General features: G+C 37.9%; 1 protein-coding gene across 21 annotated transcripts in view; it reads left to right on the forward strand.

Annotated features, from left to right (window-relative positions):
* LOC135986103 (poly(rC)-binding protein 3-like) overlaps window positions 1-25,577 on the forward strand; it is a 525,102-nt gene that overhangs the window by 199,615 nt on the left and 299,910 nt on the right. For 19 of the 21 annotated variants that reach the window (XM_065629897.1, XM_065629900.1, XM_065629902.1 and 16 more), the window contains one exon: window positions 4,666-4,722. The exons of the other annotated variants lie outside the window; for them this stretch is intronic. The gene's annotated coding sequence lies outside the window, so the exon portion shown is untranslated. The remainder of the gene's footprint in view (window positions 1-4,665; window positions 4,723-25,577) is intronic. 21 annotated transcript variants of the gene reach the window in all.

The following is a 25,577-nucleotide window of genomic DNA, read 5'->3' on the forward strand; positions in this document are numbered from 1 at the left end:
GTTTTTTTGCTTTTTTTCCTATCATTTTATGCAAATGTAAATTCATACATACCATACAAAGGAATTATGATCACAAGCTTATTAATTTAAAGAATTTCAGGTTTAAATTTTCAGTGGTGAACTATTGTTATCTGATAAGTTGGGGGTGTGCATCAATAAATCAGTTTGGTTGTGTGATTTCTTTGTGAATGTATATTAGTATTTTCGGATTGGCAACTCATCGTGTTCTGCAGAACAAGTGGAAAGTATTAAACCATCTAACTAGCTAATTCCTTAGGTTTGAGTAGTTAGTTTTTCTTGTGGTTTTGGTTTTGTTTTCTTTATTTTTCAGAAGACCATAGATAATGAACCTTGGCTGGAATCTTGGCTTGTTTTGTTCAGGTTCATTTTGTATCTTCTGAGTGCGTAAGCAGTGCATAACTTGAGTACCCAATCTTTATACTTTTTAATTATATTAAAACCCATCATAAAATAAAATACTGAGTTACGTTCATCAACGTTACCTCTTTTTTTTTTTTCCTATCTGAAGTCCTCTCCTTTCAGATAAATTGCCAGTAGTCTCATAGTGGTGCTGGATAAAAGAAGTAATCCTTATCTAGTTTTTTAAGGCATTTCATGTCTAGGAAATAGAGCAAAGTGAAAGTTTGTCTCAGTTGATAACTACAGCAGAGTATGCTGACTTGTATAACGTGCAAAAAATTATAGTTAGACCCCAAATCACAGAATTCATCTTTCCACATGAGTTTTGGTTTCTTGTTTTGTCTTTGAGTTACTGACTTCTGATGCACCACTGTTAGGAGGCAGTAATTGCTGTATCACAGAGTTTTGTCATCCTACAGGCTGATGTAAAAGAAAAGCGTCATCGTGGGATTTCCTCTTAAAATTCATGTTAGGAACATCTCCCTGTCATGGAGACTCATAAATTAAGTGAAACAAATATTATACTCAAACAAGGTTTATTTTTGGCAAGCCGGTTAAAGCTGTGTTAACACTGGTTGATTACAGATTTGAGATGGCAAGGGGAATTGCTACTACATAGCTGACTTTAGAAATTCCAAAGCTTTTTAGAAGGGTAACCCAGCATCCACAATCACTCTACCCAATAAGGCACAGGCTCTCAACCTGCAAGAGTTACTTCGGGAGGTGTCCCGACCCAAGAGGAGAGTCCCTGACTGCAGACCCACTGCTGCAAGGAGGAACAACTCAATCGATCCTCCAGCGGGGCTCCATATATAGCCTAGTCCATTCTGATCTGTGGTCAAATATGGTCATATTAGTCCCCACTGGTTGAGGGCCTTGTCTTCTGCAGGACAACAGTCACCATGCAGACATGACAAGAGTCAGCCCATACAGGGTAATAGCATCATTTATGGTCAGCATTCACTGCAACTCAGTGGCTGGGGGGCTTGATCTTTGCTGGAGCGGGTGCACCCTCCACACTCGGCAAGGCCCATGCTGCCTTGAAGGACACTGATGGAGCACCTCTACCACAGAAATCTGAGAGTCTTTGGCTTGCATGATTTTCAGTTTCTGTCTGCCCTTTCCATGACGGGGAGCAGTTTATCCTCTAGCACCTCTAGTTTTCCTCAACTTAGCCCATCATGACTTGCTCATAGGGAAGCTCTGCACAGGGGATGAGCTGTGGCTGAACAACACTGTGTCTTTAGAGGCAGTGTGATATCTAAGCATTTGATGTTTCCCATACTTGAAACAGGAAATAAATGTCTTGTCTCAGATATCAAGGAATAATAACTTAAAATTGAGGATCTTTAAATTGCTACACGAGGGAGTATAGAACAACACATACTGTAAATGTAAAACAACTTCTACGAAGATGGAATAACATCGCACGTTTAATAGTACATATTATTCAATGAGCAATTTACTCTTTTTTGAAAGCTTTAACTCTTCTAAGAAGTTGGATGATGGTTTGTGTGACTTGCAAATTTCTCTAATTGTATTCATATCAGTAGTACTTTTCCTATTCTTAAGGTCTACTCCAAAGATGTTCTCTATTGTAAACAGCTGTACTGCAGACAAACAGAGCACTGAGCACAAATAATAGGGTTCATTCAAGGACTGTTTCCTTCATTAGTATTGCATTACCCTGTGCTGTCCACTGAAAGGTGGTGGTCTTTCAACAGAAAGAAATAAAGAGAAGATGAAGTCATGAACTCCATCTTGATCTAGAAAAGAAATGTTATTTCAGTTTTGTATATGAGGAAACACTAGTTTTGAAAGTAAAATAAAAATATTGTGTATTAAATGTGTGTGTGTGAATTTTCAAGGTAATTTTTAATCTAGATAAACATGTATCAATTATTGAATAGGATGCTAATATATTTCTATTATACAGAGGTTGATTCATAAACCTTCTTCTAATCAAAAATGCAAATAAAGAGAAAGGCACTATAGCCTAAAAACATGGCGAGTAATATTGCTAAAGACATTATAGATCTTACAGCATAAAAAGAAAATGTTTTCCTTCAATCTTTAGCAAATAGGTGATAAAGATGTAGTAGAGGCTGTGAGAGCCCTTCTCAGTTGTGACTGTTACTAGAGCAGAGCCTGCTCAGGCACCTGGACCACTTGCTAAAGTCCACAGGACTTGGGCACCTGCAGGGAAAAGCTGAGACACCCCCTTCTGAGAACAGCAGAAGAGTAAAGGGGCTGGTTTAATTTCCTGCTCCTAATTGGAAGACAGAGGTTTGACTGCTTCCTGGGACCTAATGCAAGTTATTCAATCCACAGAACTAAGGAAATGTAGACCAAAGTGAAGTGTAGCTCACAGATGGATGGCAGGATGCAGAAGATATCAACTTTGGGCTCTTCGTTTGAAACCAGTGGATGAATTTAAGCTGAGATTCAGAACATTGTCCAGCTGGCTTCAAGCTCATCTGTTTTAATGATTGAAAAATTGCCTAGGAAAACTGTTGTAACAGCAAACGAGCGATGCAAATCAGCAGAAAGGCCTAACTGTGCAACTCTGCTCTCATACAAAGGTGCCAGTGTGCGACAAAGCAATTTGCTTGCAGGCAGTATCAGAAACTTGATGGTCCTTAGCTGGTCCATTAGAAATCTTCTTCTCCTCTAAACATTTATTCAGTTCTGTATCTCTTTCCTCTTTATACCACGCAAGCATGCTGTAATAGCATTATTCCTGAGGAAATTTCCTGATGCATTAGAAAAACAGAAAGTTGGGGGGTTTTTTTGTTGTGTGGTTTTTTGTTTGAGGTTTTTTTGTTTTGTTTTCCCTTGGAGCATACTAAAGAGTGTTAGATTTTACTTTCTTGTTTGCATTTGGCTGTATGTTAACACAGCTCCCCACAAACAAACAACCCAAACCATGGAAATAATCCCCTCTCTCAAATCTCCCAAATAACTGCCTTATTTTTTTTTCTTTCTTTTTTTTCCACTTCTCTTTTATATCCTAAAATATTGATGAATATAATCCCTGCCCAAGGCAGGGGTATGGGACTTGCAGGATATCTTCTGCCATTCAGGTGCTGCTATAATTCCCTATCAAGTTAATGGAAGTTCTGCCACTCAATTGAGTAGAAATGGGATTAAGCCTTTGCTTACTGACCTTATTCTGATGCAATGGAGTTCCCTGCACCCATAAGACCAAAGGAAAAATAGGAAGGCCGATGTTAATATAGATTGAGTAAAAAAAAATCAATGTTGGGTGTCATAGGTTAAATGTTCCTGACTTGTGTATCTTTTCCTAGCTTACCCTGAAACCAGATCTTTTGCACCGCTTAAGTGGAGACACTGAAACCATTTAAATCAGTAATGGTGGATTCATGTTTTGTGCTTCACATTGGAGGCAATTAATACAGCACACTTACAATTCTGTGAACCAAAAATGTAGATTGTGTATTATATCATCTCAAACTCACAGTCAGATAATAAAAGTTCATGTTACGTTGCTGTCATGTTAGTAGAGAGTTGAAACTTGAACTATTTTATTTTCAAAAACAATATTAACATTAACAATATGTTTTACATACATTAATGAGGATTGGACACCTTTAACTTCTGCTTACTTTCTAGTGAACACAGACTGATAGGGTCTTGTTTGCCTTTGCAGCTCAAGAAATTTCAGTACAACTGTTCTAAATCTCAGTCATATTGTGTGAGTATAAGACGACTAAATACTGGACAGCTATGATTTTCAGAGAGCTATTTTGTAAAAACGAAATAATATAATGGTGCTGGTGGCAGAAAACAGATTCCTCATCTTCCTGACAGTCCTTATTTCTTTCCAATCCTCTTCCATTCTGTTCTTTTGACTTTGAGAGAGCATATGTAGAAAGGAAGTAAAGGAAGAAGGGTACATTTTGCTTCCTGGTCTTTCCAGATTTGTTCAAATGGCATTCTAAGAATTTGTATGTATAAACTTTTTACAATCAGTAACCTTAAGAGTTTTTTGTAAAACTTTCTGAGATGCTTTTTAGAACCAAATGCTGAACCTCAGTGAACACTCTGTATAAAGTTTAAAACAAGACAGGCTATTCATTGAGAAATCAAAGCTTTGGGATATTAAGCTCTCTGTGGTGAGAAAGTACTTTTTGTTCTCCCTCACAAAATCTGGGGCTTGTTAACCTGTTCCAAAAAGGGCAAGACTTTATCATGGGTGAAAATGTATTCCTTCATATCCAACAGGTCAAGTTTTCTTCAGATTGAGGCAGAATTGTGGTTCATGGACATCTGATGTGATAGGTAAGTTGATTTTGATATGTTTTATTGCATTACTGCCACATGACAAATATTGATCTTGATTATATTAATGTAAGTGCAAACTATATATGTATTAACTTTTTTGCTTTTACACTGATGGAAGTAAAATGAAAATTTACCTCCTTTCACCCTCTTCCAAATGACACTTGAAAAACAAGCTTTAAATTATTATTAATAAGCTTCTTATTCAGAAACAATATACGGCACAAGATAAGTGAACAAAAAAAGGAGCTTTGACTTATTTCTGAAAGAGGTGGTGAGGTATTTTAGTGTGAAAAAGGATATTTGGGATTATGAGGAGACAGGTCAGAAAATCTGCTATAATTGATGCATAGTCCACGTACTCATAGAGTAATAAATAACTGTTTGGGTATAGTAATAGCCAATGATGCTAAACCACTTAGCAGAAATGTTTCTTTTATCTTTTCTCTTCAGATATTTAATCAGATGAGCAGTGTTGTAAAGAAGGTACCTGATCATGTCACTAGCACATGAAAGGGAGGCTAAAATAGGGGTAGAGATTTATATTGTGCTGTTCACTGAACTTTATTATTCATGGCAGTTGTTTAATGCTTAGGGCATAGATCTACAGAACTGTTTAGTCTTACAATCACGCAACAGAGGTGTGACCAAGCAGGAGTTTTGACTACCCTGGGATATGTGAAACTGCCCAAATTCCAGACAAACAGTGGAGAGAAACGGGAAATGATTTGATCTAAGCTTGCACGAGGCACTAGAAACTCTTTGTCTCAGGGGCATCCACTGTGGAAGTGATTACTGGGAGAGTGGTGGCAGTCAGAGGCAGTTGAGCAATTTGGGAGTTTCATGCACTACTTGCGTCACTCAAGCAGATGCATTGCGGGAGCAGAATAACGGACTCAACGACATACCAATATGATCATAGTTGAAGCCACTTTATTGCTCTAACAAAGTTATATTTATACTTATCTTATTTCTGTACACACGACACGCTGTTATTTGATTGGATATACAGTTTGTCCACGAGCTGTTCACGCGCATAGCTATATTGTTAATTGGCTCTTATTACTACGTCACGCGTCCTCAAATACGGTAACTGTCTGCATTCTTGCACTTAACTGCTTCTTTCCAGTTCTTGCTTTTATGCTTGCTAAAGCAGCTTTTGCTGTTTACATCATGTCCTTGGACCAGGACCTAATCAGCGAGGCTCGGTGGATAGTCCATGAGATTGTTGCAATGTCCTTGTTCAGTCAAGTACGCTGCCACAATGCATTGTGGAGAAATGTATTTAATTGGATAGAGTTCCTCTGACAAATAATGTTGAAGCGAAACAGTAGAAATTTATAAGTCTGCAAAACCAAACGGAAACTACAAATAGCTATTAGTTTGTCATCTCCGAAATCCAGTTTAGGAGACTACTTAATGATGTCATTTTTCAAGTCTGAGGGTAACATTTTCTGAAGTAATCTAGACAAGATATATATTCCTGGTAGGATTTTGAGTTCCACTTACAATCCATGTTGTCTGTGTTCTTTTTTTTTTATGGTTAGGATTAAAAAATGAAGGTAGAAAAGTGTCTAGTTCTTTCTCGGCTAGTCTGAGCATGATGATAAATTTGTAGAACTTTATTGATACTTCAGAGTTTTCTTTTTATGAAGCTGTGTAGGAGAGAGTTTAACTCCATTCAGTCTATTTTACTTTTATCACTTCTTTGCAAGGTATCAGTTTGGGGGCTTTTAACTTGCATTTTTCATTCATTTTAGTACAGACCATCAAAGGCAAACTGGTAGCACCAGTCTAACGCTGGGATGATGAAGTGACAGTAAATTTAATAATAGGAAATGTAAAACATATTATTATATTTTTAGCACCAGAACAGTTTGCCATCCAGACCTGTATAGCGCACATGGATTGAGTAGCTTCTAAAATGCCAGCATGTTGTGATTTATAGTTCAGAAAAGCATCCCTTCCTAGACAAAAAGAACCTTAGTTTAACTTTATGTGCGTAATACATTGTAATAAATTATACAGGCAGGCACCTAATGTGGTCTGAGCATAAATTTCTCAAATGAGATGTGCACTCATACTGCAGGATTGCATGAGAGAAATTTGTGTTGTGTGTGTTGTGTAAGCGCGACTGGCAATACTGAATCAAATCGATATATTTTTCCATTGCTGTGTTGCCTTTTATTGTGGATTAGATAAATCATTTCTTGCTTACTTGTGAGAAGCAGAAAAAGGAAAAATGGTGCTGCAGAAACATGTGGATCTTTGGTTCCTGGTGGAAAGGGAAGGATTAATCTTAGCAGAGGACACCCCATGAGCTCATTTTTCAAAAGAGTTTTTCTTTGTGTGTGTATCTCCTCTGTATCATAAAAGACCAAGGCATTTCAATTTCATAGTCAGATCTTTTCTTAAAAGAGACAGCATTTAGAGGGTCAATTTTTCCCTCACTGTGTCAGAAGCAAGTGTCCAATGTTTTGGAAGGTCTGATCTTGAGGAAATGGAGTACAAATTGTGCTGCAGGCTGAAACTGGAAAAATGAGGGTGACAGAATAACAGTCTATGACACACAAATGCTGTCAAGCCATGGAAGACACTTAAAGTTTTTCAAACTAACATTGTTAATGTCCTAAAAAAAAGAAAAAAAAAATCAGGAAAATAGATGTCAACCAATGGACTTGATGTGTATATAGCTTATTATGTGGGGAGAGGGATGTGTGTTTAACATGCTTAGCATATGTTAACCAGAATAGCTGAACACATGAAGGAATTTAGAAATATCTAGGTTTTATTCTTAACGGTACTTTTTATTTATTTTTTCCTATATCGCTTTGCTTTTAAATTGATAATTGAATTATTTGTACAGTGATGTCACTATTTGTGGTTCAGCAGCCATCCGTTGAGTACTGTTCCTCAAAGAGATGAGCTGGAAGTTGAGGAAAACTAAAATAATCCTTTAGTGAAGACAGAGTTCCTGAAAATGAGAATATTTCAATTCTGTCAGTGTTGTTTTTATTAGGGGGACATTATAATGTGCAGAGACCCAGAGAGATGTCAGTAAAAATAACAATTTGGCACTACATAAATACTGAAGATTGGAGGTTGGTTTTATCTTTGTGTTGGGGGGGAGAGGGGGGAGTGTTGTTTTGTTGGGGTTTTTTTGTTTTGTTTTGGGTTTTTTTTGTTTTGGTGGGTTTTTTGGTTTTGTGGCTTGTGGTGGTTTTTTTTTTTTTTTTAGTTAATGCTATTCTGCTTGATGTCTCACTACTTTTCTCCTTTGGTTTCATGGTAATTTCCCAGTTTGTGTTAATGACTCTTTCTTTATCCATTCTCATAAGGTCATAATTTGATGGTAACTTAGTTCAGATAAATGTTTCCATTAGTTGATACCTTTTTGCATTTAATATGGGCACACTGAAAAATTGGAGAGCACCTACTTTCATCAAATGGTACTGGTAATCCAGTGCAGGCTGTTGAGACTTTTATACAAAATTTCAGCCTGATCGACTGAATGTCTAATCAGAGTTCATGACAACAATGTTAAGTATTTATGTTTAAAAACCCCACAAAACCCAGACAAAATCGAAAAGAAAACTGGCCAGCGAGGACTTTGCCAGTTTAAGAAAAGCAAATACCCTTCTTCCCCATCTCAAAGCCCCTCCAAAGATAGAATTGGCAGTAGTTTAATTGCTCCTGCAAATATCAAAGTACATAGGTGTTAAAAAGCACTATTGTAGTAAATGCTGGACTGCGTGCTTAAAAAAAAGTGAGTGGGTGGGTGGGGAGTAAAAATGGTTGCTGAATGAATCAAATTACTTTAGAGCCATTTTTAGGCAAGTACATGAGAAGATATTTAGTTTGTATGATGAATGTTGACCAGCTCCCAGACGTGACCAAGGAACCCTTGTCCTGTGAATGAGCCACGCAGTGTTGGCTGGTGGACTGCAGGGTCAGGAAGCTCATTGTTGGACTCCGGCTGAGGTTAGGAGTCCGTGTCAGCTTCTATTTATTGAGTGGAGCTGAAAAACAGTGTTTCTGCAGTAAGACCTCACCTGTAGGTGGATCACTCTGATGCTGTAGCACTAGAAAAGAAGGAAGGCAGAAAACAGAAAGAGAGAGGAAAGAGATAAAAGTTATATTTGTGTGACAGAGTTTGTGCATGAAACTTTTCCTTTGCTTGCTTTCTCAGCAGTACTTGGTCCTGTGCAGCAACATGTGGAGCTAGGTGATCATCAAGCCATGAGGGAGTCCTTGCTTATTCTTCCTGTTTTGTGGCGTCAAACATGCAACTTGGAGCAAGGCCAGGGTTGAATTTTAATAAACAAATGGAGTAGACTGTACCTTCTACAATGAGGACATGTACTGCACTTTAGTGTCTCATCATGTTGGCTAGCATGGCATACTTGGCTGAGCCTTTGTTCTGAGAAGCTTTTCCACATCTCCTTGCAATCAGATCTGCACGTGGCAATGCTTGTACTTAGATGAATTAGCAAGAGATCCTTTATGAAACTTTGGTGTCTGCTCTAGCAGTTCCCTTGAAGCAGATGGAACTGAAAAGAGAGGCAAAGCTCATTATTTTAAAGGAAAGATATCATAGGCAATCTTGTAAATTACTGCATTCTCTAATAAATTCATTACAGTGTGAGAGAAATCCTCCTGAACAGCTAAGTTATGTCACCTTTCCTCAGTTCCCACCCTGCCACTTTGCTACTGTGGTTATTCTGAGGATCCTTTCAGTTTGGCTGATGAGTTGCTTGCTGATGCCATGGCTCCTCAAATCACTAGATTCACATTCCTGAGACCTTAATGAGACTTAAGCACATGCTGAAATGCTTTTTGCTGAACAATTGCATAAGTGTGGGTGGAAATAGTAATGTGGCCTTAACTATTATCATAAAAATTAATTTTATGTTAACTATTTAAAATTGGATGCATTTTAAAAGCGCTAGCTTTCACTTATGTCATATGTATCCCTTCCAGATCGAGTTTGGAAATATTACTGCTAACACCACTGGGGACATATCATTTAACAAGTTTCAGGTTGCTACCAGCCTTGGGTCATGATCCTTTTTGTGCTATTTCATTAGTTTATGGTAGGAAAAAGATGTTACGTGCTATGAGGTTTTGGTGTAACTTGAGAAATCAGCACATGCAGCAGAGATGTTGTTGTCTGCAACTGAATTGAAATTTTCTTTCTGCAGCTGGACAAGGAGAGAGAGCAACTGTGAGAGCATACATGCTTGAAAGCTTGTAGTCTCACAGCATGGCAGATTTGGCACATGACAGGAGGGTTTTTCCCAGGGTGGTTCCTGTGGATAAGGATTTCCTTGACCCACTCCTTCTCTTTGCCAGCTTTCTCACTAACCTCAGAGGAGGGGATGGGGGAACTGGAAGCTGAAGTCCTTCTGAGCTTTTGACATTTATATTGTGAGACAGCTGAGATTGAGTTCATTTTGGTAAGCTGCTCACCTATAATGGATCTGTCACAGTGGCTTGACAACATATTTGTGTCCATTTTGGGCAGCCTTTGCTGCTCAGTGCGCTCTGTGCAAGTTCCCAGCAAACCACTCAGATTTAATGTTGTTGAATAGTGACCCCTCCTCTCCCCCTCAGAATATGTCTGTCCTTTTCATAGGTTTAATAGGCAGTTGTCTGTTGCAGCCATGCTTAACCTTTGAATTGGTATCAAGTAGCTGAGAGGACCTCTTAATTTGACCCCAATTTTTTCTTGTTTGGTTGGCATAAAGATGACGCAGCCAGATAATGGAGGTTATTTTGTGTCAAACTCCATTCTGTTTTTTTCTGGAATTAAAAATCTTTGTTTCTGGTTTGTTAATAATTTACAAACAGTTGTTGGTTTGTTTCTGATGTTCCAATGTTCCTGCCAAGTGTACCTGGGAAACCAAGTTAGTTTTCAGAGAATGAAGCTGCTAATAAACCAGGAAATAAATGATTGCTTTTTCATGTCTAACCACTAATGCTGAAATTATGTAAGTGTATTTAACTCCAAGTTTAGGTTCAAAATTGTGTGTCTTCTGCTCTGGTGCAGACTCACTTGAATCTGAAATATAGTTTCGGTCTTCGTGGAGCAGGAGGGTGTTCTACCTTTTCCCCAAGAAGATAATTTTTTTCTGTTCAGATCACTGAATAAACTTGCAGGAAGGTATCCATTTCTAAATATAGTAAGCTGAGCTACAGGCTTTACCAAGGTCTGGAGAGCCAAGTGAAAATGAAACCACTGACTCTCTTCTATACTAATTCGTCTCCCGGGTCTCTCCTTTTTGGATTTCATTTCTTTCCTCCCCTCTTCCTCCTTCCTCTCCCTTCAGTGCTGCTTTAACTTTCACAATAGTTATATAATGCTGCCTGTCTGTTGGGATGTAGCCTATACACGTGTTAGTAGATCTGTGTAAATCCTTAGGCTTTCAGGTCACGTTAGAGACTTGTTTCCAAGCTTGAGTTCAAAAGACCAGCGGCTTCCCCAGAGAATGCCAGTCACCAGAGCAGTGCCCCAGTTCCAGGTTGGCAGTGCACCGTGCATGGAGTTTAGGCTTAACAGGATGTCATAGTATTTTCCTCCTTCAGTCTATGCAGCCCCGTCTCCAACAACATAATATCTGAACTGCTATTTTTGTGTTTGCTGAAGCAGATAGAAATAACACTACTGGTCAAAGGGTAATGTTTTAAGGGGTGTTTCCTTTAAAAAGAGACAAAAGTTCAATGGATTTTGCCATGAAAGTGTGGCAGTTGAAAGGTAACTATGAAGACAGAGTGAAGCCCACTTCGTTCTCAACAAGGTGCATTTAGCAAAGCCGTACTCTGGAGACTTCCTCACTGGTGAAGCTAACTGTAGCAAATAAAAATTTCTTTACCTGGTGCTTCCTTGTAGCATGTTTTTTTGTACTATTCTCTCCCAGAGCTGTCCATCTGTGACTTTCTAATTTGCACAATATTGGTACACATGCTGTTGCTCTTTCATTACCTCCCCTTGCAAATACGTCTGGGAGAGAGGGAGAGCACTTGACAAATCCGCTGCTCTTCTGAGAGTTTTCCAGCACTTGCAGCATGTGTGTTAATTGTAAAAGCTGAAATGAAATACCTTGGGCTGCACTGACTCATCATCTGTTTTTCAAACAACATATCTATCCCATAAATCCTCTTAGAGATAAATTGAAAATGCCTGTACAAAAGATATAGCCTGGATGTAATAACTGAGCCAGTGTTCAGCGTCAGCCTATTATTCATGTATCTTTTTATTTCTGCTTGAAGATAGACTTGACCAAGCACCGTCTTTAGCTGCTGAAGGGCAGCGTTGGGAGACAGGAAACAAACCTCCTGAAAGGGAACCACCATCATCAGAGCAGAAGTTTCCTCTAAAGCAAATCAGTTTTAGGAGCTGCTTTCTCCTTGCTGGGCAGTGCCATTCACATTTTTTGGCTGAATGCTGAATTAACTCTGAAGGGACAAAAACCTTCTGTGGGTGTAAGGTATGGATGGAAACAGTACTGCTTCTTTATCAGTGTCATTTAAAGCCCGTTTTTAGTTATGCCTGCAAGAGAAAACTGGCAACCCTGTGGTAAAGCAATGGTATGTCAGAGACTGCAGTTCGCAGATCATTCAAACTAAAGATTATCGGGAGGTGCCAACCTTGCAGAAATGCATATGTGCAAAAAATTCTGATTCCATTTTTAAAATGGAAGATGGAGACAAAACTTATTCAGTCTTACAGTAAATTCATGTATTCAGCAAGAAAATTTGTAGGGTCGTATAATAGTTTGGGTTGGAAAAGACCTTCAAAGCTCATCTAGTCCAACCACCTGCACTGAGCAGGGACATCTTCAACTAGATCAGGTTGCTTGGAGCCCCATCCAGCCTGGCCTTGAATGTTTCCAGGGATGGGGCATCTGCCACCTCTCTGGGCAACCTGGGCCAGTGTTTCACCATCCTCATTGTAAATGTAACAAGCTTACAATTTTCTACATAGAGAAATTAGCCAACCTGCTTGCTTTTTTTTTTTTTTTTTTTTTTTTTTTAATGCCCTTCCTTTCTAAACTGCTTCTCATGAAATTATGATCACTTGCCATTTGGGAGCAGAAATACTGCACCGGGAGTGAAAAGCCTCAGCTGCTTTTATCAAATGAAATAATTGTGTCTGAAAGGCCTCTGCCTAGATGGCTTCCAGAGGGCTGCGGAGCGCGCTGGCTCTGTGTACACTGCACCGGTGGCAGCAGAGGCTGGAGCCTGGGTAACATGTTGGTTTCCCAAGTAGTCAGTTGCTGAAGGCATTTCAAATGCTTGATTGTCTTCAGAATGAAACCTTTCTGCACAGGATTGATAAATATCAATTTAACTCTTCGTGCGAAACAGTTGCAACGTGACTGGAGAGGGGCCTGTTTCACAGCTCTGATTGCACTATCACCAGTCAGCCGCGTGTCACAGCCATGGGATTATAAGCAATTTTGGGCAGATAAAGCGTCTGTTATTCTGCTTTGTATTGTGGCTGGCACAATGAGGCCCTGCTACTACCTGGTTCTGCTGGGAGCGATCAGCCTGGGAGAACTATAGCAGCTAGGAAATTTGTAAAATGCACAGACAAGATGTCCAGATAAAAAGGGTACTGGATCAACGTGAAACTGAAAAGCTTTTGAGAGATTTCCTGGTTAAACATTTGCTACTCTTATGTGTTGTTTCATCCCCAACAAAAATTTAGTTTCTTATAAAAAAAAAAAGGTATTTCTTCTGTAGAGAACAGACATGGTTGCAAAGTCAAAATTGGATCTTGTTCAAGGTAGATATTTTATGGCCTTCCACTTTTCACATTGTTGAAGGCATCGTTTTAGTTCAATATTATCTAATGTTGGAAAATCAACAATAAATAAACACTTTTCAGCATTTTGTGATTTGCAAAATATTCTCTTTCACATTTTCTTTTTTTTTTTTTCCCTGAAGCAACTTACATTATTCCTCATTTTATGAGCGGAGTCTCAAATGCCCTAGAAGCCTTTGTTTTGTGAAGTGGATGAAGAATTTCCAAGATAGAAACTTGTTTAGTCCATTCCAACATTGCCTTTGAATCTCAAAATATTTAGGATTGTCATGAATACATTAATAAGCTGCTTCTTTTCAAAATTTTTTCTTGTCTTTATAAAACAAGAGCTCACTTTTTTTTATTATTGAGATTATCTTTTGAAAAAACAACAGCAGCAAACAAACAAAAAAAGCAACAAAACAAAAAAACACCACAAACAACAACAGCAAAAAAAAGCCGAAACACCAAGAATGATGTAACTGTTTCTTTGTTATCAGTTTACTGTTTATCATGCTCTTGAACTTGCAATGTAGTAGTTTTCTTCTCTGACATCACAGTACAAAGCTATAAGTCATCAATTAGAAATATTTGCCATATTTTCCTCGTAAAATGTTTAGATTCTATCTTTCCATTGGTGGGTGTCACAATGGCTTCGAACTTACTAATGGTGTTTTAAGTGCACTTGCCTAAAATTATATGCAAGGTATGGAAAAAGAGGTCACACGTTACTTCTATTAGCTAACAAAATTGGAAAAAAACCCAAAGAAAACAACAACAAAAAACAAAACAAAAAAAACCCAAGCAAACAAAAAAACCATAACAAAACAAAACAGGAAGCTTTCAGAGATACAGGTCCCTTTCCAGATGAGTGAGCATTTCAATAAGAACAAGGTCCTTCTACCCCACCCATTGACTAGGTTGGATGGCACCACAGCAGCTGTTTTGTAGAACCTTCTTTTTACAGTGACTGGCAACGCAGCAGTATAGAGATTTGGAGGAGGCTGAATGCACCAATAAGTTTGTTTTCCAGGAGAAAAAAATCAAAGTAAAGCTTGATAAAATGGAGGGGTTGACAGCAGTTGTGTGATTTGTTAATAAAGTGTCTGAATTCTCTGGGTAAGGACAGTGGTGGAAGCACAAGCTGGGACTGATTACTTGTAGCATTCACTTTAGATTAATACAGTTGTGGAAGGAGAGGACCTGCAAAATGTGGGGTTTTTTGGTGGTGGGTTGTGGTAGTTTTTTGTTTTGTTTTTTTCTTAGTAAAATGAATTAAATTAATTCAGGTCTCTCACTTTAGGACTGAAAGCTGAAAGCCATCAGTACCAATGATCACCCGTGTCTTTTGTTCTGACTAGGATATCTGTAGATCACTTGCAAAGTTGCAACAGCTGCAAAAGATTGGTGGTAGGGAAAACAAGAGTTACATATCTGAAGAAGGGACCTGTTGTAGCTTAACTGTAGTTAAATATATGCTGTCTTTACCAGGGACATTTCTTTTAGCTGGAGTTGTCTGCCACATGTACTTCAAAGGCTGGAGATATTGCAGTTTTTGTCCTATTTCTTTTCCTTTGAAGGTTTCAAAATTTCTTGAACAGTTCTGAGAAAGAAGAAAGTTACATTTAAATATATCCATGATTCAGTACATTTCAAATATTTTTAAAGCCCGCATTTTGCAGTCAGTGTGGCTTTGTTTACTGCAAAATTGTTAGCAGAGAATGAATTTGAGCATTTTGGATTGAAGTGATAGAAAGGTTTAATACTCTCCTTTCTTTGCCTTCCAAAAGACTACATTGCTTTTAATTAGCTGTAGTCTCTTTGCTAAGTAGAATGAAATTGCCCAGCTGTGTAGGAGCCATGGGCCAGCAGTAGATGTTGGAAGCTGGAAGCACTGAGACCCTCTTTCCAACAAAAACATTCATAAGCTGATCTCATGTTGAGAGTGTTAAATAACAGCAGAATGCTTAGATAATTTGCAGATCTGGACTGTAACCATATGTCTTTATCTGGCCAAAATGTGCTGGGATTTGGCTTTTAAACTTAATTGTAAGACATTTTTACTGAGAGTTTGCACATTTCCCAGTGTGATTGCATACTGTGATCTAACAGCAGTGCCATTCCTGTCTTTACCAAGAATACCGGGTAGTGTTTTAGCTTCATCCTTCCCTGGCATTTGTTTGATGGATTAATTTGGTTCTTTCACTAGAATTATTTGCGGAAGAACAAACAGCAAAATCAATGAGGGCCCTTTGACAAGCTGATGATCATTTACTGTGTGCATAAATTACTTTTTCTGCTGTGTTACACAGTCCTAAAGCTGCATTCAGAGTGATATCACACAGTCTCCTCATACTTACAGCTGATATAACTGCATGTTATGCATAAGTGGACTGCATGTTTAACTTTTCAGTTTCTTTATGCCATCTGGACTTCACTTGGAAACACAAGCTAGAAAAATGAGAGTGATGTAGCTTCTAAATTTAACTCCTGAGTTAAGATTAAACTGTTAAATTCTGTTTCCTTTTTTTGTGCATAGTTGGTTCATCCCTTACAAATAGTCACACACAGGTATTTAGCACTTGTGCATAGAAAGAAATCTGCCTTTAGTACTAAAATTAAGTCACTTCTAACAACTACGTTTTCTCAGATGTGCAGCCCCATCATGACAGAAACAAGAAAAACGCCAGGTTTCAGAGCACCTTGTGGCAAAAGAGCGTCAAAGAGCCAATTCTTTAATATCCTTTTTATTCCATAAAGCACATAATTTGTACATTCATTTTTTATGTATGTGTACATGATCCTACAGTAAAAACAAGGTACTATATTCTGTTGATTTCACATAACCTCATGAGCATCATAAATAATATTATTTTTACTTACCTTCTGCATAGTTACTTATGCAGGATTAAATACTTATGGACTTTAAATAAATTGTTTGAAAATGGTTTATTTTTTTTTTTCTGTTTTGCTTAGTTACAAAAGAACCATTGTCCTAACAAAATGTGTAAAGAAGTTTTCTTACTCTACAGTTTGATCAGCAGAAATCAGATGTTTTCCATGTCAAAGACAAGTCTTTCTCCCATATATTTACTGTCAAAATGCTTAGTTTGCTAGTCCTTTGTTCTCTTCAAGTTTTAATTAGTTTTTCACTAGGTTCAGCAAATTACTAAAATGAGTACTTTAAATGTGGATAGCAGAGAAATTACCAAATTGGATGATGAAACCAAATGATTAAGGGCAATGAGAACTAAATCTTGTTGCAAAAGTTATAGGAAAATTTTGTTAGAAAGTGTTTTTTCAGTAAAATAGCAGATGAAACTTCATATTCAAATAATGTGAGTAAATCGTATTTGGAAACAGCCTACAGGACGTGTATTTCATTGACGGCCCTGAAATTAGCTATTAGCATCTAGACAGTAGGTCTTGGAGAAATGTTGTATCGTAGCCCCTTGAAAATGTCTCTTCAAACTCAGCAACAGTCAAAATTTGGCTCTAGTAAGCAATAATACTGAACAAACCAGAAAACATCATCATGGTGTTGCATATATACTTGCAAGAATAAAAAAGCTGGCAATCAAGAGTATGAGATGACTTCCATATACGAGGAGATGAAGTTCACTAACACATTTCAACTTTACAATAAACATATCTGAGCAATAATAATCCAGAATTTTATCTAACCTTGGGCAGTGTGGAAAAGAACAACACAGAATTTTTTGTGTGTGTGTCATGATGCAAAGAATCAGGGTATCAAACACAATGTTTCAACTTGACAGCTTTCAAAAAAAATTAAAATTGTTAGAAATTCTTTTACACAAGCAGGTTGTGAAATCATTTAATGAATTCCTGGCAAAAGCCCCCTGAAGTGCTATGAGAGCAAAGGCATAGACACAAACTTTGGCTTAGGAAGTCCCTTTGCTGTTGAGGAAATGTTGTTGCTTACCCTTGCTCGTTAACTCTTTCCTTAGGCATCATTTGATGGTGGTGGTAGTCAAAGGTAGAGCAGTGAGTAGTAGACATCACATCTGTCTGAATTATTTTCCTACTAATTCCATGCACCATGCACATACAGCTTTTAAATAAAAATATATTTTAATGCTGTTTAAAGTGCTTAAGTGCTTGATTTAGTAGATGAAGGAACTGGTTTGGCTAAAAATATAACATAGGTATATATTTCATAAAAATATCTTAAAATTGGAAATACACTGAAAGTGTATGTCCAAATAGAAATGATTTGTTATTGACCTGCTGGTCTAGGTGCTGGTTTTCTTTACTATCAGCTTCACTATCCTTGTTTTACCTTTTGAGCACATAAGGACATGCAGTTCTAATGAACAGGGCCAAATTGTATGAGATACAGTAGGAGCTCATTCACATTCAGGCTGTGCAGGGCTGTGAGTGCTATTCTATTAATACCTGTCTGCAAGAAACAATAACGTTTTACAAGACTGACTTTTAATTACGTCTTTTACTTAGGTGCAGAGCAATCCCTGGAGGATGACTTTTCACTTATTTTAAAATAGAAAGCAGCAGTGCAAAAAAATCATATTCAAGGTAGAAGCAGTGGAGATTTGGAACTTGTTGGCTGGCTTATCTTCCTTGTTTGTTTTGAGCTGAAGGAATACTATTTCTGAGACAACCCTTGAGGAAGGGAGTCATAAGTATTAGAAAGTGGCATTTTAAAAAGTTCTAATTCTACAAAGGAAATAATCAAGATGATGATTTCCCATCTTTGGAGTGAGGCAACTGAAGCTTTGTTCTTAGAAGCTCGTGGATAAAGAATTTTTATGTATAATATCATTGTATTTGGTTTTCGTAGTAGTATAACTACAGTGCACTTAGTATTAATAAAAACAAGAATGCACATGATATGGCTTTAAAGAAAAAGGCCTCCTAATCCACAGGGATTGTTTTTCATTGTATGATGTGTACGGGCTTGGAGATCCATGTACTGAGAAAGCCTAACTGAGAAAAGTAATTTCATTGTCGATGGGCTTGAATTTACAATGCTTCCACTGAGAAATTTTTAAGAGTCTATTAATCTCAGAATAGTTGGGAAAAAAAAATTAATTTGGGCACCTTCTGTCTTCAACTGTTCTTTGCCAATAACTAACGAAGTATGTCATGTTAGACAAGAAGTAGCAAAGGGGCTCTGTATTTTCGTGTGCATCCAGACCCACCTTAGACTCAGAGGGTTATATTGCCAGCAAGCCACATGTGGCATCATGGATTCTTTGCTTTGGAAATAGGTGACTAATTACAACAGATGTTCCCAGTGCATGACCCTCCTGGAAGTGGGAGCAGCAAATACATTAAATGCTTGTGTGTTATGGGTCGACATTACACCAGGGTGTAGTTCTGGATTTTCAGTATTTACCAAAAGATGATGCTGCAGCTGAGAGGCAGCATGCCATGGAGCTGTGCTGTAGTTGCTGAGCTCTGGTGAATTTGTTGGAGAGCCACCCAAAGCACTCCTGGTGACTGGGGTTCGCTTGCTTGTATTCCTATGGGGTACATATACTATTCAGATATTTATGGGCTCTCTTAACTTTCTTCCTTTTAATGACCCTTTTTGGGGTGCAGGATGGTGAGTTGGTCGTATCATTGGTTTCACCTGATCAGATTTGATCTACTTGGAGTTATGTTCTTCTGCATAGTGCAGCAGAAGGAAAAAATATTTCCCCAGGTATCCGTATATGGCTTGTTGGCCTGTGGGTGTTTACTTATTTGAATGGTATTCGAGTTGGAAGTTGGAGGTGGCTGCAGCATTTTTGTTCCTTTGCACTGGTAAAAACCCTAAATATTTTTTGGTTTTGAGAGGGGAAAAAAAGGACGAAAACACAGAATTTATGGCAGTGATTATTCTTCTCTGAGGTTTCAGCTTGTGACGGGAAGATTATTTAGTGGTTTATGCCAAGTGGACTAGCTGTAGCAGAAGACAGAAAAGGAAGTAGAATATTGGTCGCATCAAAGCAACCTGAAAGGTGCTGTTTTGTAAAAAATTCTCTGCTGAAAAAGTGTTCAAATTCTTCCTCATGGAAGGTGCTGAGGGACAGAGAGAAAGGCTGTTGTTTGTTAATGAGCTTTTCGCTTTGGAAAACATTTTGAAGGAAAAATGCCCCAGACAAGTTTGATAACTGGTATGTGGGGACGGTGGTTCAAAACTGTTCCTCTCTTTGTCCAGACTTCTGATGCTTTTAATTTGATGCATTTAAGCCTGTTCGCTAAAGCAGAAGTACTGGAAGACACTGTATATAATGTCCTTGTAAAACTATAGTACCAAAAATGTCAATACTTACAACATTTTGGCAAATACCAATTTCTAAATTTTACAGGAAAGAAACACCTAAATAGTTTTATCAATACTCACATATTTTTTCTAGCTGTCTGTAAGAGTCAGTCTGAAGAATCAAGGTAAATGAACCATCACGAGTCCACCGAATGGACCGTGACACTGTCATGTTTCAGATACAGTCATATTTGTATGTCTGATAACACTACAGTGACATGAATTACTCATTCAGTGTTCTATACATTTATGCAACATGGGATAAGCATGGACATCTGATCCTGACTATGTTTTTCAAACCAAGATGGTTCCCCTTAGTTATGTTTAAAAGAACTCCTATTTGCAGGTTTTAAACTACCTGTTTCTGTCTGTTGTGTTGTGCGAAGAGCATGAAAACACAGTAGTATCTGGCTGCTAGGGAATACTGCAATGCACACTATTGATATTAAATAAGAGTTAAATGTGCAGCCAATATTTTCCCTTCCATGTGTCACTTGGATGAGATCAGCTTTCCCAGCTGGTACAGGGTTCCTTGCAAAGCCAGTCAGAAAGTTTTTCCTTAGGCAAGGAAGAAAGGGCAGCAGAACTCTGTTCCTGTTCTGCAGAGTACTAACAGGGAAAATATGCCGTCACAGGAAGACTTTGTGGTTGATGCCCAGAAAATCAAAGTGGGATGAAAACTACATAGATGTAGCCTGACAGCCTTTCTTTTTAAAAGCAGGGCTGCCCAAAAGTCTGGGTGTACCAGTCTTAGAAAAGGGAGCAAAGATAAAAAACAGGTGGCCATTATAAATCTAAGAATGGCTACTTGTTATTTTAAGGAGAAAATAAATTAGTGTATGGAAATTTCATTTATTTCTTGGTCCACATGCAGACACAACCTGCAGAGGGTATTTTCAAAACAAGGATTGATTCTCAACCTATCGGGCTCTGTGGTTGAATGTCATAATCCATTAGTAAGCTAAGAGTTGTAATACACTATTAAAATGTTAAAAGTTTTTAATAGTTGCCAGATAGTATGATCTGAATTTATTGCAAATATTTAGTCGTAATTAAAATAAAAGGCATTTTTTAGATACTTAAGTGTTAGCAAAAGTGCAAGTTCTGAAAGCTGTTACTACTTTTTCAAGAAAATTGAGTAGCATCATTCTCTCTGTTGAGATTTTATCTAACAGGAAGTACAACCCATGTTAATGAAATTCCTCTGATATTAGAAACTGGAGATTGAATGCCTCTTAAGTTTATAATTCCAGTATTTCACTGTGGTATGTAGCATCTAGCAAAGGATTTCTGCGAGATCAGAAATAGTAGCTCTACAAGCTCAGAAATAATAGTAGTGGCCTTCTATAATTTGCTTTCCCTCTGATTGTTCTTATTGGAATATCTGCTCATTTTCTGGAAGGATTTAGTATGATGGCGGCAGCCCTTCCCCTCCCTCCCAACTTAATTAACCAGTTCCTTATGTGACCAATTAGACATTGAATTTCCAGTGAAATGTAATGTTTCATCCTAGCTCTTCACACTTATGTCACTCAGCTGGTACCTGTAAACTGAAAGAGGATGTTGCTATAGTGAATGGTTCCTAATAAAATTCAAATTAAATAGTCACCTCAATTATAGATTAAAAACTCAAGTTCAGCAATTATCCAAAGAGCTCTACTTCAGTGAAAACCTGCAGTCATGTACCTACTCCTTTCCCTTCCTGCCTGAATTTACAGTTCTCTCACAGAGACTTAATTTAGATTTAGCTTAAATTGTGCCCTAAGTTGTTTCCATTATCTCAACCTGGAGCAACCTGTGTCTATTCCTGGAATATATGATATCATTATTCTTGAGCTGCATTACCTACAGTGTGTGCTGTCTCTTCTACATTGAAAATTTTCAAGGAAAACCTTTTTCAGTTCCTGCTAGTTAAATGTGGAAGGAGGAGGACTGTGTCTGATGTATTAATTCCAGTTATGGTAATGGTATTTATTCATAGGTTATACCAAGTTTACCAAGTTTTTTGATGTCCAATCTAATATTTATAATGCAGAGTTACACTGTGGTTTGTAGGTTAATAAGAAGTAGTGATAGGTGGAAGAAGTATGGCCATGTAATAATAATCAAACTTTTGGCCTTAATCAGAATTATTTTGATAGGCATAGGTGAACATTTTTCTTATTCCTGAGTCACTATCTCCATAAGAATCCCAGTTTACTGGGTTGGCATTTCTAGTGAAAAGGTTCATGTATTCAGAGACTAGGTTAAAAACCCATGGGAATGATCTTCTCAGAAAGGCATTTCATTTTTCTTGTCACACAACTACATGCCTTATATGATCTCCCCTTTAGTGATCCAAGCTTGTTTTAATTTGTCATTCTTTAGGAAGCCAGATTTCCATAAAATAATGAAAATTCTTTCACTATGCTTGCTCAAAATTACATCTTTTTGAAGGCTGTAACCCTGCAGAGACTCTGGACCAAAGTCTTTAGAGTCAAAGGCTAATCTGTGCACCAGAAGAAGGCAAGAATAAACAGTGAATTAGGATCACAAATTATTCACAAAATAACTACCTGAAACCTGGGAGTCCTTCATTTCCACTAAAACTTCTGAACTTTGAATTTACTTAATATTCTTGCTGTGACAGCCGTTCGAGAACAAATGGTTGTTGGTGTGAAATTTGTGCATGAAGTGTTAGATATGTGCTACTGACAACATGCCTAATGTGCCAGGTGCTTTTGGGCCATTTCAGAAGAAAATCTTGCCTTGGACTTCTGTAGAGGTACAATGTTAGTAGTTCCTTTAGACTGGAAAACTCAGCTTATTGATCCACAATGTGAACGTGACCTCATGCTCTGAGAGGCTGCTAAAGCCCTGGCTCTATTAGTCAAAGGTGAAATTGCTGAGGCTTGGGCAGCTACTGGGGCTGAGGCCAAGCTCAGGAGAAAGCGAATGAAGAAAAAGCTGAAGGCCTAATTTGATTTTCTGTCTGGAGCTGGTGCCTCAAGTCTCTATAGGCATAAGCATTAGAAACAGAAGGAAGGGGCTAGTATTAACTATCAAGGAGGTGGTGCAGCTAATTGGAATTTAATTTACAGGCAGTGATAGTGGTCCATCATTGCCACCGTCTGCATAAGTGACAGGCCAGGTCATTCATGGCAGTGAGAATCACTTGGCCTGGGGCCAGGAGAAGGAGTGCAAATGTGACTCTGGTCCTCTCTCATTCCTGAAAGGGAAAGCATGAGAAGACTACAGAATTTTTCAAAGTTGCTCCAGAATTTCGTGTCAGATCACATCCATACCCAGTCATTCCTGCTTCCTGTTCCACTTCAGAGAAAGCTGGTGGAGAAACATGCGGCGTCAGAAGGCGTCAAGAGGCAGAGGCATGGCCTGACAGTGTAGAGTTACTGCTGCAAGGCTGTTCCACCCTCAAATTGCTGGGGAAAAGGGGGTTTTGGCCATGGATCCAGCCAGGAACCTTTAAGAACTGCTGAAGTTTGCTGACACAGAGCCTGGCATTTCATTAGGTGATTTTCAAAACCCCAAAGGATGCGAAACCTCTTGACTTATCCAGCATAACTTGGTGTTTGTAAAGATTTCTTAACTTTTCAGTTTCTAAGCTTTCCTCTCTATGTTTCCTGATGGATTTTGGAAGACCAAATGATTGCAGTCTGAAAGTGAGCAGAGAAACCTATTTGTTCTACAAGCAAAGAAACAGAAGCGATGGTTGTACCTAAAATAACGCAGTTTGGAATTCTGCCCTCTTTGAAATTTATGTTTGTAGCTGCCCTTTATGTTGTTCACATCACCTTCAATGAGAACGTGGATAGACTTACATTCACCACCTTCTCTCAAGCTATTTGCCATATATATTGCTTTGTGAGGCTAGCAGGTAAGAAATTCCCAGTTTACAGGAAGGCAGATAAAGCCTGTGTACCTTATCGCACATTGTGTGTACTTCACTTGTTGGTTTGAACCACAATGTGATAGTAGAGGTCCAGTTTCAGTACATTGCTCAGGCATGTCTTATAACCTAATGACCGTGAAGGTGTTACTGAATTAATACTAAGCATGTGCTTCTGTACTTTGCTAAGTGAGCCTAATTGATCAAATGCTGTCTGGGGTGATCAGATCTGTTGAAGGTGAATAACTTCTACTTCACTGCCAAGAGGCAGGATTTTTGCTGTTCGCTGAAAATTATTACTTTGCTTTACCAAGGCTTCTGTTGATTACATAGATTTTTTATTTAATTATTCTTTTTATTATTTATTTAGCTTACTAGGGAGTAGAAAAGGTTATTTTGGATTTTATACAATTTGCAGAGAAGAAAAATAGTGACTTTTCTCTAAATACAGGAAAGGATTCTCTTTTCCTGATACATTTGAAATGTAATTTTGTCTGGCAATTAGTGCCTACGAGAGACTGACTGGCTGGGTATATCAGGTTATGGCCATAATCAGGCAGAGTCCACTTTAATTAATCTGATTATTATACATTTTGTGGTACTCTAAAATTGTTTAGTTTCCCTGTCATTTATTAAGAATAAATGTCTCTTCTACCTAGGGCTGATTGCATAATGCAGAATTATTAATGGTTAGTCATAAGAAACTAATCAAGTTAGAGGCAACATGGAGTGAGGGAATGAGCACAGAACCAGGAGCTCAGTTCTTCTGTTAATTTGATACATGATCCTGGAAAAAATCACTTACTGTTCACCACAGTCTTTTGATTTTCCTTTAGCTAAAGAAGGATTATTAAAACCTATTTCCCTCCTTTGTTAGGGTATTGGGAGAATTAGCTAATGAACATAGTTATGATTAAAATTTAATGTTTCAAAGAGTCTTATTTTTTTAAAAATCCAATATTTGTGTGTATATCTGTGTGTTTACCTGTGTATACAGATAATTAATAACAAAATTGGAGAACTGATTATGCTATTTACACCTTTAATTGCCAATCCATTTGTTTGGGAGGAACTTCATTATCTACTTAATTTTTTCTTATAACCAATAATACCTAGGTTAATTTATCTTCACAAAACCTGCCCAAGGAAGTGAAGAAGAGATTAAGGCTGAAACTGACTATTATCATAATTTAGTCTGACTCCCATAAAAGAGAAGCCAAAGAATTTTCTTCCAGTATCTTCTATGTCAAGGCGCTATAACATTTCTTGTTTTGTAACGGGAGAAATGAAGTTCAAGAAGAATCAACTCCGACTTTTCAGACTTTTAGATATACATGTAATTCAAATTAGAATAAGTAAAAATTTACTTGCTCTTAACTGCTTTTTGACTTATTTGTGGTGAAAAAAGAAATTCACATGGATTGAAGTTTTTTTTTCTGTAGCTTGCTTAAGGTGACACAGCACAGAAGCAAGCTAGGAGCAGAACTTGGTTCTTTTGGAGTTCTCATTTGTTCCATGCAATTGTAAGGTTCTGTGGGTGATAAATAACTTGGACTAACCTGTGGTGCAAGCCTTTTTTAAATTAAAGGCTTGAGCACCAAGATAAACCTTACTTATTGTGTAAAAACTGACTTGCTCTCATGCTGGCGTAGCACTGTAGTTTTTGGCCACCAGAGTTCTTTCCTCCAGCATGTGAAATCCTGTTTGAAGAAAACAATGAGCCCTGAAACAAGAGAAAGTCTCATTGGTGTTATGTGTTCCTTATCAAGCAATTTTACTTTTCTAGTAGCAAATGTTAAAAGTTGTGTAGTCATAGAATAATTTAAGGTAGAAGGGTTGTCTGGACGACATCTTGTCCAAGCTGCCCTCCC

Source organism: Caloenas nicobarica, chromosome 2 (genome assembly GCF_036013445.1).
Source record: "Caloenas nicobarica isolate bCalNic1 chromosome 2, bCalNic1.hap1, whole genome shotgun sequence".
In the NCBI taxonomy this organism is placed as follows: Eukaryota; Metazoa; Chordata; class Aves; order Columbiformes; family Columbidae; genus Caloenas; species Caloenas nicobarica.